General features: G+C 41.7%; 1 long non-coding RNA gene across 1 annotated transcript; it reads left to right on the top strand.

The window, feature by feature from the left end:
* The first annotated feature begins 9,851 nt into the window (after window positions 1-9,851).
* LOC132538959 (uncharacterized) lies at window positions 9,852-17,051 on the top strand. The gene is made up of 3 exons (XR_009550288.1): window positions 9,852-9,958; window positions 12,797-12,908; window positions 16,912-17,051. It is a non-coding gene; the product is annotated as an uncharacterized LOC132538959 (long non-coding RNA).
* The last annotated feature ends 472 nt before the right edge of the window (window positions 17,052-17,523 follow it).

The raw sequence follows: 17,523 nt of genomic DNA, 5'->3' as shown, positions 1-17,523 counted from the left end.
TTATCAGCTTAAAAAAAAACATTTCTTGCCTCTGGGGGGTGTACTTGTCTTGACAGACATTTGCATGGGGGCGGGAATGACCTAGAGTCCCAAAGGCAGCTGGCTGCAATTTACTTACTATGAAACAAAACTTGTTATTAGCACAACAGAGACTAAATGATGTAGATTTATTTCGTTTTTACAATTAGTTAAGCAAATAAAAATATACTCATATTCTGCTTTTTCATCACTTAGGTAAGTTTAATAATGCAATGTGATCTGCAGTTAGAATATGAGTTATTAAGAGTCGGCGGTAGCGCAGTGGGTTAAGCTCATGTGGCGCGAAGCGCAAGGACCTGCATTAGGATCCGGTTCAACCCCCTGGCTCCCCACCTGTAGGGGAGTTGCTTCACAAGCAGTGAAGCAGGTCTGCAGGTGTCTGTCTTTCTCTCCCGCTCTCTGTATTCCCCTACTCTCTCCATCTCTCTCTGTGCTATCCAACAACGACAACATCAATAACAACAACAATAGTAACTACAACAATCTTCTTCTAGCGTTTGCCCTTCTTCCGTAGCCAGTCAACAGTGTCAGGTTGAGCCTGATGTAAAGTTTCGAGAACTCCTTTGAATCTGGAGAGGTGGCAGTCGTTGAAAACAAGGGCAACAAAAAGGGAAAATAAATACATTTTAAAAAAGAAAAGAATATGAGTTATTTATAATGGTTATGCAAAGAGACTCTCATGCCTGAGGCTCCAAAGTCCCAGGTTCAATCCCCTGCACCACCATAAACCAGAGCTGAGCAGTGCTCTGGAAAGTAAAAGAACAAAAGAAAATGAGTTAAAAAACAAACAAAAAAACTAGAATATGAGTTATTTATGGCGGGAGGTATTGGCTAAATGCTTGGTGGTTGTTTGGTGAATATGGGGAATGCACAGTGAATACTGGTTGTCTACCGGCTTTTGATATAAAGAAGCATAACTACTTTAGAAATAAGTCTGCTAATGTTATGCACATCAAGATCACAAACCTAAGTTACATATTTAGTGACAGAAAGAGACATGCAGCTAAAAATAATCTATGAATTAAGTTTTAAAAAATACTATACACTTTATGAAATGAGCGGGAGATTGAATGTAATTGGAATATATAACTCATGACACAATTTGATATGTTGTAGGTTTTCTCACCTGAGAAGAAGCATCATGCCATCACAGATTTCCAGATGGGAGAGAGCTTGCCTTTATCCTTCGGGGGCAAAGAGAGACTTTGAAAGGGGTTAGACAGCCAAGCTTCATGATGTTAACAAGGGACATAGCTGTATCTAGAACTGTTTTCCTTAAAAGACAGCAACACTTCCACATCCTGAAACTCTGTCCTCCCTCTAGATGTCCTGGTTTGTAATGTGAAATTCCAGCCTCCAGCTAACACAGGAAAGGTGGAACAAAGTGCCAGACTAAGCCTAACTTTGGGGTAGACTCCACAGGACTTCATAGGGAATTGAATTGGGTTTGGGAGAAAGGGTGGATGCTAAAAGTGTCCAGAAGGAGGTCTGCAGAAGTGCTATTTGCGGAAACAAGGAAGACAGGAGGAGAAGCCCTGGGATGGATCCTTGGCACTGCATATAGTCTCTTCCTCTCTCTCTTATAGAGAAATAAAATGACCAAAAAAAAAAAAAAATCAGGAACACTTCTTCTTCTAGCGTTTGCCCTTCTTCCATAGCCAGTCAACAGCATCAGGTTGAGCCTGATGTAAAGTTTCGAGACCTCCTTTGAATCTGGAGAAGTGGCAGTCGTTGACTATGTGGGTCATGGTCTGTCTGGAGCCACAGGGGCAGTTCGGGTCGTCTCTGGCTCCCCAGCGATGGAACATAGCGGCGCACCAGCCATGGCCTGTTCGATAGCGCTTGAGGAGGGCCCAATCATAATGTGCTAGGTCAAAGCCGGGTTGACGCTCGCAGGGGTCTGTGATGAGGTGTTTGTTCTTGACCTCAGCTGACTGCCAACTCTGTTTCCAAGAGTCTGGAACAGAGAAGTTCAGTGTAGGCGTAGGGGACCAGATTGGGTGACGAGACGTCAAGCGTTGGACAGGGTGGGTGAGGAACACTTAAAGTCATCCTCACTTTCAGTACCTCTGGACAGTTTGCCAGTCACTCAAATTCATACTCAAATTTGATTGTGAGTCACTGCTTGATTATTTGTTCAAATTTATTAAATCAAAAGTGGAAAGTTTATCTTTTTTAATCATTTATTTTATTTTATTTTACTGCACCCAGGGTTATCGCTGGGACTTGGTGCCAGCCCTACGAATAATCCACTGCTCCCACTGCCATTTTTTTTTTGTCCTTTTTGTTTTATTGGAGAGGACAGAGAGAAATTGAGAGGGGAGAAGGAGCTAGAGCGAGAGAAAGACACCTGTAGTCCTGCTTCACCATTCTGAAGTATCCCCCTCCAGGTGGCTTGGACCTTGGCCCTTGCACATGGTAATGTGTGTGTGTGCTTAACTGAGTATGCCACCACCACCACCAAGTTTCTTCTTTTCAGTTTGAACATGGTCTTAGGTACAGGAGACTTTAGTGTATCTCTATGTTTTCTCCTGTCTGTAGCCCCCACCAAGAAATAACAAGGGATCCTGTCTTCTGTGCCTAGTTCACTGAGCCAGTGAATATGTAGCACACTCACTTTTTACAGTTCTGTTTTTGTAAAGCTTTACTTTAAAAAGGAGGTATTTTCACACGTGTATATAGTGATTCTATATATGTGTCCAATATGTGTTCAGATTTCTACTTTTCTTTTTTTTTAATTTATTTCTTTATTGGGGAAATTAATGTTTTACATTCAACAGTAAATACAATATTTTGTACATGCATAACTTTCCCCACTTCCCCATTTAACAATACAACCCCCACTATGTCATTTATCATCCTTCATGGACCTGTATTCTCCCCACCCACCCACCCCTATAATGTTTTTTATTGTTGTAGTTATTAGTGGATAGGACAGAGAGAAATGGAGAGAAGACAGAGAGGGGGAGAGAAAGACAGACACCTGCAGACGTGCTTCACCACCTGTGAAGCAACTCCCCTCCGGTGGGGAGCCAGGGGCTCGAACTGGGATCCGTACACCGGTCCTTATGTTTTTTTTTTTTAATTTAGTTCTTTATTGGGGAATTAATGTTTTACATTCAATAGTAAATACAATAGTTTTTTAATGTACATGCATAACATTCCCCAGATTCCCATTTAACAACAGAACCCCCACTATGTCATTCATCATCTTTCATGGACCTGTATTCTACCCACCCACCCCAGAGTCTTTTACTTTGGTGTAATACGCCAATTCCATTTCAGGTTCTACTTGTGTTTTCTTTTTTAAATTTGTTTTTCAACTTCGGCCTGAGAGTGAGATCATCCCATATTCATCCTTCTGTTTCTGACTTATTTCACTCAACATGATTTTTTCAAGGTCCATCCAAGATCGGCTGAAAACGGTGAAGTCACCATTTTTTACAGCTGAGTAGTATTCCATTGTGTATATATACCACAACTTGCTCAGCCACTCATCTGTTGTTGGACACCTGGGTTGCTTCCAGGTTTTGGCTATTACAAATTGTGCTGCCAAGAACATATGTGTACACAGATCTTTTTGGATGGATGTGTTGAGTTCCTTAGGATATATCCTGATGAGAGGAATTGCAGGGTCATAGGGTAGGTCCATTTCTAGCCTTCTGAGAGTTCTCCAGACTGTTCTCCACAGAGGTTGGACCAACTGACATTCCCACCAGCAGTGCAGGAGGGTTCCTTTGACCCCACACCCTCTCCAGCCTTTGCTGCTGTTACCTTTTCTGATGTATGACATTCTCACAGGAGTGAAGTGATATCTCATTGTTGTCTTGATTTGCTTTTCTCTGACAATCAGAGACTTGGAGCATTTTTTCATGTGTTTCTCAGCCTTTTGGATCTCTTCTGTGGTGAATATTCTGTCCAAGTCCTCCCCCCATTTTTGGATGGGGTTATTTGTTATCTTGTTGTTGAGTCTGGCAAGCTCTTTATATATGTTGGTTATTAAACTCTTATCTGATGTATGGCATGTAAAGATCTTCTCCCATTCTGTGAGGGGTCTCTTGGTTTGGGTAGTGGTTTCTTTTGCTGTGAAGAAGCTTGTTAATTTGATGTAGACCCATAGGTTTATACTTGCCTTAGTCTTCTTTGTAATTGGATTTGTTTCATTGAAAATCTCTTTAAAATATATGCGGAAAAAAGTTCTGCCAATATTTTCCTCTAAGTATTTGATAGTTTGTGGTCTAACATCCAAGTCCTTGATCCACTTGGAATTTACTTTTGTATTTGGTGAAATACAGTGATTCGTTTCATTCTTCTGCATGTTTCAACCCATTGTTTCCAACACCATTTGTTGAAGAGACTCTGCTTTCCCCATGTAATAGTCTGGGCCCCTTTGTCAAAGATTAGATGTCCATAGGTATGGGACCTCATTTCTGGGCTCTCAATTCTATTCCACTGGTCAGTGTGCCTGTTCATGTTCCAGTACCAAGCAGTTTTGATGACAATGGCCCTATAATACAGTTTGAGATCTGGAAGTGTGATGCCTCTGGTTCTGTTGTTTTTTCTCAAGATTGTTTTGGCAATTCTAGGTCTTTTCTGGTTCCAGATAAACATTTGTAGCATTTTTTTCTATTCTCCTAAAAAATGTGCTTGGGATCTTGATGGGGATAACATTAAATTTGTAGATGGCTCTGGGTAATATATTCATTTTGATGATGTTAATTCTTCTAACCCATGAACATGGAATATCTTTCCACTTCTTTTGTCTTTTTCAATTTCTTTGAGTAGTGACTCATAATTTTCAGTATACAAGTCTTTCACTTCTTTGGCTAGGTTTACTCCTAGATATTTTATTGTTTTTGTTGCTATAGTAAAAGGAACTGATTTCTTGATTTCAGTTTCTTCTAACTTAGTGTTTGCATAGAGGAATGCCACTGACTTTTGAATGTTAATTTTATAGCCTGACACCTTACTGTATTGCCTGATGATTTCCAAAAGCTTCTTGCTGGATTCCTTAGGTTTTTCCATGTATACTATCATGCCATCTGCAGATAAGGACAGTTTGACTTCTTCTCTTCCAATCTGTATGCCTTTAATTCCTTGCTCCTGCCTGATTGCTATGGCAAGAACTTCCAACACTATGTTGAATAGCAATGGTGATAGTGGGCAGCCCTGTCTAGTACCTGATCTGAGGGGAAATGCTTTCAGTTTTTCAGCATTGAGTATGATGTTGGCTGTAGGTTTGCTATAGATAGACTCCACTATCTTCAGGAATTTTCCATCTATTCCCATTTTTTGTAGTGTTTTGATCATAAAGGGATGTTGTATTTTGTCAAAGGCTTTCTCTGCATCTATTGAGATGACCATGTGGTTTTTGGTCTTGCTTTTGTTGATGTGGTGGATCACATTGATTGATTTACGTATATTAAACCAACCTTGCATGCCTGGGATAAACCCCACTTGGTCATTTTTGATATACTGCTGTATCCGGTTGGCTAGAATTTTGTTCAATATTTTCGCATCTATTTGCATCAGAGATATTGGTCTGTAGTTTTCTTTTTTGGTTGTGTCCCTGTCTGCTTTTGGTATCGGGGTGATGTTAGCTTCATAGAAGCTGGCAGGGAGTATTCCATTGTCTTCAATCTTCTGGAAGACTTTTAAAAGTAGAGGTATTAGTTCTTCTTTGAAGGTTTTGTAGAATTCATTTGTAAAACCATCTGGTCCAGGACTTTTATTTTTGGGAAGATTTTTGATAACTACTTCAATTTCATTAGCTGTGGTGGGCCTGTTCATGTTATCCACTTCCTCTTTACTTAGTTTTGGAAGTTGGTAGGTATCTAGAAAATCATCCATTTCTTCCAGGTTCTCTAGCTTGGTGGCATATAGTTGTTCATAGAAGCCTCACATGATATGTTGAATTTCTGCAGTGTCTGTTGTGATATCTCCTCTTTAATTTACTATCTGATTTATTTGGGTCTTCTCTCTTTTTTGTTTTTTGAGTCTGGCTAAAGGTTTGTCGATTTTGTTTACTCTTTCGAAGAACCAACATTTACTTTGATTGATCTTTTGTATGGTTTTCCTATTCTCAATGTTATTTATTTCTGCCCTAACTTTAGTGATTTCTGTCCTTCTGGTTGCTTTAGGATTCCTTTGTTGTTCTTCTTCTAGGTCTCTAAGATGTGCAATCAGGCTGTTTATTTGTGCTTTTTCTTGTTTCCTAATGTGTGCTTGTATAGCTATGAACTTCCCTCTTAGGACTGCTTTAGCTGTGTCCCAAATATTTTGATAGCTTGTGTCTTCATTTTCATTCAACTCTTGAAACATTTTGATTTCTTCCTTGATTTCCTCTTTGACCCAGAAGTTGTTAAGAAGTGTACTGTTGAGCTTCCACATTTTGGGACTGTTACTAATCTTTTGTTGATTGTTAAGTGTTAGTTTAATTCCACTGTGGTCTGAGAAGATGCTTAGGATGATTTCAATGCTCTCGAATTGGCTGATGCTGTCTTTGTGGCCTAACATATGGTCTATCCTTGAGAATGACCCATGTGGATTTGAGTAAAATGTGTATTCCAGTTTCTTGGGATGAATGACTCTGAAAATGTCCAATTGTTCTAGTTCATCTATCTCTTCATTTAGCTCCCTTATGTCTTTACTGATTTTCTTCCTGAATGATCTGTCAAGTTGAGATAGTGGGGTGTTGAAGTCCCCTACTATGACTGTGTTACTGTTAATATATTGCTGTAGCTCTTTCAGTAGAAGTTTGATGTATTTAGATGGCTTCTCATTGGGTGCATAGATGTTAATAATTGTTAAGTCCTCTTGATTGACTGATCCTCTGAGCATTAAGTAGTGTCCATTCCTATCTTTTTTAATCTTATCTATTTTAAAGTCTATCATGTCTTATATGAGAATAGCTGTTCCTGCCCCTTTTTGTGGGCCATTGGCTTGTATGATAGTTTTCCATCCTTTCACTTTAATTCTGTGTTTGTCTTGTTGAGTTAGGTGAGTTTCCTGTAGACAACATATTGTTGGGTTGTCTTTTCTGATCCATATTCCTACTGTGTGTCTTTTAATAGATGAATTCAGGCCATTGACATTCATTGATATCAAAGATTGAAGATATTTTAACGCCATTCTTGTAGAGTTTTAAAGTGTTTTGATATATGTCCTATTTGTGGTGGTCTGGTTGTTTATAGGAGACCTTTCAGAACTTCTTTCAGGGCAGGCTTGGTGATGGTTGCTTCCTTCAACTGTTGCTTGTCTGAGAAGGTTTTGATGCTTCCATCTAGTCTGAATGACAGTCTAGCAGGATATAGTATTCTTGGATGAAAGCCTTTCTCATTGAGCACTCGATAGATGTCTTGCCATTCTCTTCTTGCCTATAGTGTTTGTATGGAGAAGTCTGCTGCTAATCTTATGGGTTTTCCTTTGTAGGTGACTCTTTGTTTTTCTATTGCAGCCTTGAGGATCCTTTCTTTATCCTTATTCCTTTCCATTCTAAGTATGACATGTCTTGGTGTCTTTAGGTCTGGGTTAATTCTGTTTGGCACCCTCTGGGCTTCTTGAATCTTTATGTCTTTGATGTTGTCTAGAGAAATTTTCAGCTATTATGGCCTGGAGAATGCTTTCTTCTTCTCCTTCTCTTTCTTCCTCTGGTAAGCCAATAATGCGTATATTGTCTCTTTTGAAGTCATTCCATAGGACTCTGTTGTTCTTTTCAGCATCTCTTAATCTCTTTTTGAGATCTCTTACTTCTTTTTTAGTTGTCTCTAATTCATCCTCAATCTTGCTAATTTTGTCTTCAGCCTCATAGATTCTATTCTCTCTGCCCTCTACTGCTTTCTGGAGTTCATCTATTTTGTTGCCCTGCTCTGATACTGTTTTATCTTGTTCAGCTAGTTGCCTTCTTAGCTCAGCGATTTCAGCTTTCAGCTCTCTAATAACCATGAGATAATTAGAATTTTCTTCCATATTCTCATTTGTTGTTCCTGCATTTCTGATTACAATTTTTTCAAATTCTTTACTCACTTCTGTTATTATTTCCTTAGCTAATGTTTGGATGTTGAACTCGTTGTTTTGTGCTTCACCCTCTGGAGGACTTTTAGCTGGACTCTTGTCCTGGTTCGAGTCTCCAATATTTTTTCTTGTTGTTTTAACCATTTTATATATTATGTTATGAGTTCCCTTTATCAGTACTTTTCAAATTATTGATCACTATTGCCTGGATTGAATTGTGTCTACGTAAGTTAATTAAAGGGTTTACAGTGGTGGAAGTTAACAGTTTTTTCAATCCCTGAGTTGGAGCTCAGTGGTTTAAAAGCCTCTTTTTTTTTTCTTCCCTGTAGGCTATGGGAGCCCGAGGGCTTTTAAACTATAAGTAGGCTTCTTAGCTTAATCACTGACTCCTGACCAAGAGATAAAGCAGGGTGGGGCAGAGATAACCCAGTGGTTATGCAAAGAGGCCCTCAGCTATGCCACCAAGGTATAGGTCTTCTCCTGAGTTTCCCGGTTAGATCTTTGTCTCCTGTTGTCCCTCCCTGCTACTGCTCCAGACTTTGAGGGTAGTAGCAATGGAGACTCCGAGTTGCACTTGGTGAGTCTCTGGGGAGTCCTCTCCTCCCTTAAGCTGTCCCCTTGTTGGTGGAGCAGACTGGAGGTAGTGTCTCCACTGATAAAGTGCTGAACTGTTAGCAGTCACTTAATCTCTCCCTAGGCTCCTCTCTCCTCTCTGTCACCAGCCACACGTGTTTGTACTCACAGGTGATTTACTGGGTTCCTGTGGTCATTCTAGTCCTGTCATGTTTCAGTCCCGGGTGGTCTCCTTTGGTATTCCTAGTTGATCCGGGAGAGGAGAGGAGAGGAGAGGAGAGGAGAGGAGAGGAGAGAAAGCGATCTGCTGCTTGTAGCTCCGCCTCCAGAAGTCAGAATCAGACTTCTACTTTTCTTAGGCCCACTTTATTATCTTTCAAGCTAAAATCCCTTAGTAATAATGGTAGCTTTTAAAGGACTGGGCATGGGGCTGGTGAAATAGCTCCCTTGGATAGTGCATTACTTTGCCATGTGTGCGACCCAGGTTCAAGCCCACATTCCACCACATTGAGGGAAGCTCGGTGCTGTTGTCTCTTCTATTCTCTCTCTCTGTTTCTATCTTAAAAATAATCGTAAAAAATAATAATAAAATGAAGGACAGTTCAGGCCACTTAAAACAAAAATGCAAGTCACTCCTGTAGCCCAGGAGGTGGCGCAGTAGACAAAAGGGTTGGGCTCTGTGAAGCATGAGGTCCAGAGTTTAGTTCCATCCCTGGTATTGTGTGTGCCAGAGCGATGCTCTGGTTCTCTCTCCTCCTTTCTCATATGTCAGCCAACTGACTGTCTTGTCTGACTGTCTGTCTGTCTGTCTCTGTCTATCTATCTTCATCCTCAAAACCCCCTAAACTTAAAGCAAAGCTAGCAAAGGCCCCAGCCCTTCCTTGTCCTTCAGTCATTCCTCTCTCACACCTGTTGTAGGCCACATCCAGGTATGTGCACAAGTACTAGGCTCGTTAGACTGAGCTCCTTAAAGTGGTCACATTTCTGGGCCACACAGTCAACTCCACCCCAGGCACTGTCCGCCCTTTTGGAGGCTGCGGCATCGTTGTGGCGGGAATTTCCCAGAAGCCTTAGCAACCTGCTCAATCCTCACTACTCCCTCCCATACCGCCCAGCATCCACTGTGCCCCAGGCCCCCCCCAGCCTCCCGGCATCCACCGAGCCCCGGGCCCCCCAGCCTCCCGGCGACACTGTGGCTCTGCTACGTGGCAGCTCGAGCCAACGGGGTTTGGGGGCAGTTAGGGAGGGTCCCTGGGCTCCGTCTCGGAGGCGCCTCTGGTGGTCCTCAGCCTGTGGCCCCGGCCGTGCGGGCGGACCCCCGGCACTGGGCCAGGTGAGGGCGGCCTCGGCAGGGCCTGGGCGCCGCCATCATGGCCGGACTGGTGTGGCCTGGAGGGCCACCTTCCCGCTTTGCCTTCTGCATGTGGCTCAGCGGATGTTTATTTTATTTTATCTCATCTCATCTCAATTTTTTGTGGGAGGGAGTGACCTTCCCCTGCAGGCCCAGTCTGGGCTGGCGAGGGAGCCCTGCCGCGGAGTGAGCTGGAAACAAGCCCTTGCGGCAGGTTCGCGGCGCTTGCACGGACCGGACCCGGACCCGGACCCGGAGCGCCCTGGCTGCAGGCCGAGTTGAGGAGCCTGGGCCCGTGTTCCACGCTTGGTGCTCAGTGCTAGGTGCTCCCTCACTGGGGAATGTGGGTCGGGCCTAGGGAACTGCACCAGGAGGCTTTGGAATCAAAGGTGGTTTCAGTTCAGTGTGGACGGTTATGATGGTCAACGGTTACAGGAGGCGAGGACGCTGCGGGAACCATGGCGGGGGGCGACCCACTCAAGTCCACACCTGCTTAGATCGTCGTCCACACACACAGATGATTCTGCTCTTGTCTTAAATTGTGATTGTTCGGGGTGTTTGTTTGTTTATTTTGTTTCTCCATTTTGAACTTGTTCTCTTTTGAGTTTTATCTATCCCCCCCCCCCTGTGGTTTCCATCTCCTTTCTTCCTTTTCTTTCTCTCACCTTCTTTTCTCCTTCCTTCCTTCCTTCCTTCCTTCCTTCCTTCCTTCCTTCCTTCCTTCCTTCCTTCCTCCCTTCCTTCCTTCCTTGTCAGTGAGGAATAGAGTGATAGTGAAAGAATAGAGTGAGACCACAGCACACAAGCTTCCTTCAAGCGGTGCCAAAAGCAACACACTATCCAAGCGCTATTTCACCAGTCCGAGCTGGTTCCTTTGGTTATTTCTTCTAAATTCCTTTTTTTAAAATTTGTTTTTACATTTATTTATTTTCCCTTTTGTTGTCCTTTTTTTTTAAATTGATGTTGTAGTTAACTATTATTGTTGTTACTGATGCTGTCGTTGTTAGATAGGACAGAGAGAAATGGAGAGAGGAAGGGAAGACAGAGAGGGGGAGAGAAAGGCAGACACCTGCAGACCTGCTTCACCGCCTGTGAAGCGACTCCCCTGCAGGTGGGGAGCCAGGGGCTTGAACTGGGATCCTTAAGCAGGTCCTTGCGCTTTGCGCCATGTGCACTTAACCCGTGTGCTACCGTCCGACTCCCTTATTACTTTTTTTAAAGACTAGCTTAATCACTCCTTTGAATAATATTCACTTGTTCGTTTCATGGGTAGAGACAGGGAAACTGAGGTGAAAGGGAAGACAGAGACATCTGCATCACTGCGTGTGTATATTCCAGACGTGGGCAAAACCATGTGGCCGTTTTCTTTCACTTCCTTCACTTCCTTACTTGTTTCATGTAGTACAGTCACCATAATTCCACCCATTTTACCCCAGAAGGCACATTGTCTTGTTAATTCCCCCCCCCCCCCCAGAACACTGCTCAGTTCTGGCTTATCGTGGTGCCAGGGACTGAACCTGGATATTTGGAGCCTCGGGCACGAAAGTGTCCTTGCGTAACGATTGTGCTATCTCCCCCAGCCATACAATGTCATCTTTTTAATGGCGAAGTCATAGTCTATTGAGGATATATCCCTCCGCTCCTGTACCCAGTCCACCTGGCTATGAATATTTCGATTTATCCCGTATGTTGACTATTGTGAATAGTGCACATGTCTTTCCAAATATTTGTGTGTTCTTCATACAAATGCTGACGGGTAATAGATACTGCGGGGTCATGGGGGATTTTCATTTCCTTAAGAACTTTCCATGCCATTCCCCACCGGGGGTCACATCTGTTTGCCTTTCCACCTGAAGGCAGGAAGGTTCCTTCCTCTTGACAATGTCTCCTGAACTCATCTTGCTTCCAGTCCTTTGGAGACAGGTTGTCTTGTGGCTGTAAAGTGGCCGCTTACTGTGGGCTTCATTATCTTTTCCCTACTAAGTGATGTTGAGCGTTTGTTTTCTATAGGCCTGTGGGCCACCTGATGTCTTTGGGGGGAAGTGTGTGCTTCATTTTTTTAGCCTACTTTGTTTTACGTTGTTGAGTTGTGTGATGGCCTTACTTATTTTGGATATCAGCTCTTGGCTATCTGATGTGCAAATCGCGATGTAATTTTAAGATTGCCTTTTAGTTTCTGGAGTCAGTTCTTTCTGTGTGTGAAAGCCTTTTAATTTGGTATGCAGTGGTACTTGGGCACTCGCTAATTTATTCTGGATGCATGACAATGTTGAAAATAATGAGTACTAAGTGCGTTTTCCCAATAAGAATGATGCAAATTGAAACGATTCACTTCATGTTTTACTCGACAGTTTATAAGCTGATGGGTTGTTTGGATACAAAACCTTTAGACTAGGCTGACAAAAGTGAAAAGTAATAAATAGGTAAAATAAAACTTAGCCTCACTTCACGTGCATGAAGAGGAGATGGCGGTCTACTGGAATGGAGGCATGGAGGAGGGAAGAGAGAGTTAGTACTTGGAAGGGGAGTCCCCTCCTGATAAAATATCAAGGCTTGCAGAGATCTTGCTGGAGATTCAGACTTAAGGAATTTCACTGGAAGTCTTATCAAGAAAGAGACTTGTTTCTGCCTGGGATTCATTATGTTTCTGAAGTGAGACATTGTTTGAAACATTTTTTTTTCTTGTTGAGATGCATCAAACACTGAATTTGAAGCTGATAAGTGAAAAAATTAGAAGCTATAATGTAGGTTTAAATACTAGTCATCGTAGCTGTCCAATTATCTTTTGTATTAAAATAATTACATGAATGTCTTTTTCAGCCCATTAATTCATACCTTTGTTCAGAAAAATATATGGAGACATCTATACCCACAGATTTCACACAAATATAAATGAAGACATGGATAAAAAGAAAAGCAACAAAAGCCCCAGGTAAAATAAGATAGAATAAAATTAAACTTTAAACAATATGTAGTTATTGTAAGCCATACTGATAATGAAATGTAATCTATAAAGTTTGAAAAAGAAGAAGCAGAGCACAATCATTCTTAGGTGTTGTGATCTGTAAAGGAGGCACAAAGGAATTTACAAAGTGTAATAATCAGGGGGGCAGGCAGTGGCTTAACTGGTTAAGCACATACATTACAGTGCGCAAGGACCCAGGTTCAAGCCCCTGGTCCCCTGCAGGGGGAAAACTTCACAAGTGGCGAAGTAAGTACTGCAGGTGTCTATTTCTTTCCCTCTCTCAATTTCTCTCTGTCCCTATTCAATAATAAATAAATAAATAAATAAATGTTTTTAAAAGTGTAATTAATAAATGAGTGTATGGGGAATGTTATACATGTACAAACTATTGTACTTACTGTTGAATGTAAAACATTAATTCCCCAATAAAGATATAAATAAATGAGTTTAGCAAGGTTCCTAGAATAGAACCATTTTCATAGTATTTCATATCTATTGTGAGTTTTCCTTCCCATAGTTCAGCACTAGGTTGACAGTGTAATTAAATCACAACTACAGCTTATAATAATAATTAATATAATGTGTGTCTACACAAATCATTTGTCTGATGTGAATGGAGAAAATAAAATGTATCTGAGAACGCAGCAAAATTCATATAGAGGGGGTCGGGCAGTAGCACAGCGGGTTAAGCACGCATAGTGTGAAGTGCTAGGACTGGCACCAGAATCCCGGTTCGAGCCCCTGGCTCCCCACCTGCAAGGGGGATCACTTCACAAGCAGTAAAGCAGGTCTGCAGGTGCCTGTCTTTCTCTCCCCCTCTCTGTCTTCCCCTCCTCTCTCTGTCCTATCCTACAAGCAACTACAGCAGCAGCAACAATAGCAGCAACAACAACAATAACAGCAGCAACAACAGAAAGGAAATGGCCTCCAAGAGCAGTGGATTCATAGTGCAGGCACCAAGCCCCAGTGATAACCCTGGAGGTAAAGATAACTTAATCAGAAGAAATTTGTATAGAAAAGAGGCCAATGATATATAAATATACTTAAAGACGAATTTTAGGGTTTTGATCAAGAGCTAAAAAAAATCTATACTATTTAACAAAAATAGGCTGAGGAATTGGGTGAGGGGGAGTGGCGGGGGAGGGCAGAGGTCTGAACAGAGAAGATGCCTTTGGTGTAGTGGTGGTGCTAGGATCCTGGTGGCAGTTGCAGTGACCTCTGGGCTTCTGTATAGGTATGATGATGTGCTGCTGGAATGTTCTAGTGTTGTAAACTCATAACCAATCAGTCAAATGTGATTTGAAAACTACGAAAGCATACATTGAGTCACTCCGTCTCAGCAAGGTGATGTGACACACAGGGAAGGATAGATGAGTAGAAGTACAGTTCCCAGGGATGGGCAGTTGTTTCCATTGCAGTGATGGTGCACTCACTGTTTTTAGAGGCCAGCAAGGGAAAGGACTGGGCGTTTAACTATCTGCCATTAGCATTGCGCATCCTTATGGGGAGCAATGAGAAGTTGAATCTATCACTCATGACACCCTAAACGTAAGGATTTAATTTGTGGGGCTGGGGAGACAGCATAGTGGTCATACAAAAGGCCTTTCATGTCTGAGGCACCAGAAGTCCCAGGTTCAATCTCCAGTACCTCTATGCCAGAGCTGACCAGTGCTTTGGTTAAAAAAAAAGAAAAAAAAATAGTGGGGGTTGTTTTGTTATATGGAAAACTGGGAAATGTTGTGCATGTACAAACTATTGTATTTACTGTGGAATGTAAAACATTAATTCCCCAATAAAGAAATTAAAAAAACAAAGGAAAAAATAGTGGGGGATGTTTTGTTATATGGAAAACTGAGAAATGTTATGCATGTATAAACTATTGTATTTACTAGCGACTGTAAAACATTAATTCCCCCATAAAGAAATTAAAAAAAAAAAAGGAAAAAAATAGAATTTGTGGAAAAGGATTTAATGTGTGAATTTCAAGATTGGTGAAAGTCAAAGCTTTAAAATTTCTGGGGAAAAAATGTAAGAGCTTTGTCATCAATCACCTTAGAATAAGAAAAGATTTCTTGAACAAGACATAAACAGTCCAAACCATGCAGCTAAGCTAGAAATATTGGATCGTATTAAAGTTAAGAACTTCTGTTTATCAAGAAAGTGAAAACAAAATTCAAGCTTGAAGATAGCTTCGACATGTATGGAATATTAAAAGTTTACAATGTAAACTATCGTTAGGCAATTGGTAAAGGAGTCAGTACAAAAAAAATGAGTGAAGGACATAGAGATTTCAACGAAGAGGAAGCTGTCAACAATTTGCTAGTATGTTATATAAAAATATTTTCTGCTGTTTTAGTTGAATTTAATTTAGTGTTTTTTGGCCATCAAGGTTATCACTGAGGCTCAGTGCCTACATTGCAAATCCAGTGCTCCCAGTGGTCATTTCATCTCACCTGTTTTTCCCTTTTCATTTTTTCTTAGATGGTATAGGCAGAGATCCAGAGGGGAAGGGAAGATAGAGTAAAAGAGAGAAAGAGACACCCGCAGCCCTGCTTCAGTGTTCCTGAAGCTTTTCCTCTGCAGGTGGGGACTGGGGGCTTGAACCCAGGTCCTTGCTCTCAAACAGGTGTGCCACCACCCAGCCCCTTTTGTTTTTTGTTTGTAACAAACTACTTATTTGCTTATTATGAAAAAGCGTATAAAAGAGGAGGGAGAGAGAGGACCAGCACACTGCTCATCTCTGGCATAAGGCGGTGCCAGGGACTGAACCTGGAGCCTCTGGGAACTCAGGTGTACAAGTGGGTGCTCTACCAGGCTGACCTATCTCCCCAGCCCCAAATTTTGGTCTAATTTTTAATATGGATTGTTGCTATTTCATTAAAGGAGGTGATATTTGATTGTCGAATTTACAAAAACCATGTTCTCACTTCACTCTGCCACTAACTGAACATTGGGTAACATGTTTTCATCTTTGAAATTTAGGGTGATGATTCGTCTTTACATTTTTTGTGCTTGCTGCAGTCTCACGGCTCTAAGCTGACTACTTCAGATAGAGAGACAGAGGGAGAGAGGGGAAAGATAACCACAGCACCGTATCTTCCTCTAGTGCGATGGAGGCCAGGCTTGAACCTGGGGCCTGTGCTTGACTGAAAAGGTCACTGTCCAGGTGATCCAGCTTGCAGACCCAGCAATGAGGATTTTAAAATCCTTTTGGGGTAGTTAAAAAATGGTCCTTTATGCCTGTTGCAGCAGAAAAATAAAACTCTGCTCTCCAGGCTTTTACATGTGAAAGAACTTTTTTTCCTCTTGGTATTTTTTATATCCTGTGAAGCAGGGGAGAGCTAGAAATCTGAGATCGACAGTCTACTAACTCTCCTGATCTTTCTCTTCCCCTCTGCCCTCCAGAGGACCCCGGTTCCTCCCCGTAGCAAGGAGGGTGTGGACAGGAACGGTTTCCCGAGGCTGTCTTAGGAATGCATTCTTACATGTCAGCTATTGACTTTGGTGCTCCTGCTTTAAAACGCCAGTGGTTATGCAGTTTAGGCCTATATTGCATTTTACCGTAATTGCCCCATTGATTTTTTGGATCTGCCTTTCAAGGCACCAACAGAAGTTGCCTGAAGGTATATTGTAAAGTACAGACTAGAGATTTAAATTAATTTTTTAAACAAACAATTTTTTTGTTGCACTTTTTTATTGTTAAACAATTTTTTAAAATCTTAATTATTATTGGGTAGAGACAGAGAAAAATTGAGGCGGGGGAGGGGAGAGGGAAAGAGGCAAGGAGACACCATTGCTCTAGGTTACCATGGAAGCTGTCCCCCTACAGGTGGGGACCAGGGCCTTAAACCTGGGTCCTTGTACACTGTAGTGTGTGCATTTAACCAGGTACGCCACTGCCTGGTCCCAAGACTTAAATTCTGCTACACAGAAGGTTATCCATGGATTCTTATTCTCTGTGTCACACTAGGATTGTCATATATGAAGAGGAAATATACAGAGATATCACACTAGCAACGAGCCAATCAACTAAAACAGAAGTAAAGGAGATGACTAGAACAATTCCTGCAACCTTAGAGGCAGAGACGACAGAAGATATTTATGAAGATTTCTGTATAGGCATGTAGATTTATGTTTTTTAATTGTTTTATTAGAGAAAAATGATTCACAAGACATAACTTCCCCATTCTTCTAAGTGCTGAAAAAAGATGAGAAATTGTACCCATGCACCAACAATTGGTCCATAAACTATTAACCTCCCAATTTAAAAAAGAAAATCCACCACCACTTAAGTTGTAGAAAAAATATGAGAAATTGGCCCTGTTACTTCTCTGCATTTGTATGTGAACAGTTTCTAGACTCACCTAATTTTCATTAATTGTGCATATTGTCGTGATAAAATCAGTACCTAACATCGGTCTTAGTAAGCACTTACTGTGTGTTTTTAGTTCCTAACTCAACCCTTGTCACGACCGTACCAGTCAGCAACTTGCCAAAGTAAATGACGAAACGGTGAATGGTAAACGCTTGTCATGGAGTCTGGCACCCAGGCGCCTTGGGCCAGTGCTCTTCAGTGCGGGGC

The sequence above is a fragment of the Erinaceus europaeus genome, chromosome 6 (genome assembly GCF_950295315.1).
Source record: "Erinaceus europaeus chromosome 6, mEriEur2.1, whole genome shotgun sequence".
Taxonomy (NCBI): domain Eukaryota; kingdom Metazoa; phylum Chordata; class Mammalia; order Eulipotyphla; family Erinaceidae; genus Erinaceus; species Erinaceus europaeus.
The sequence above is the reverse complement of the archived record's forward strand: the minus strand, read 5'-3'. Positions and strand labels throughout refer to the sequence as shown.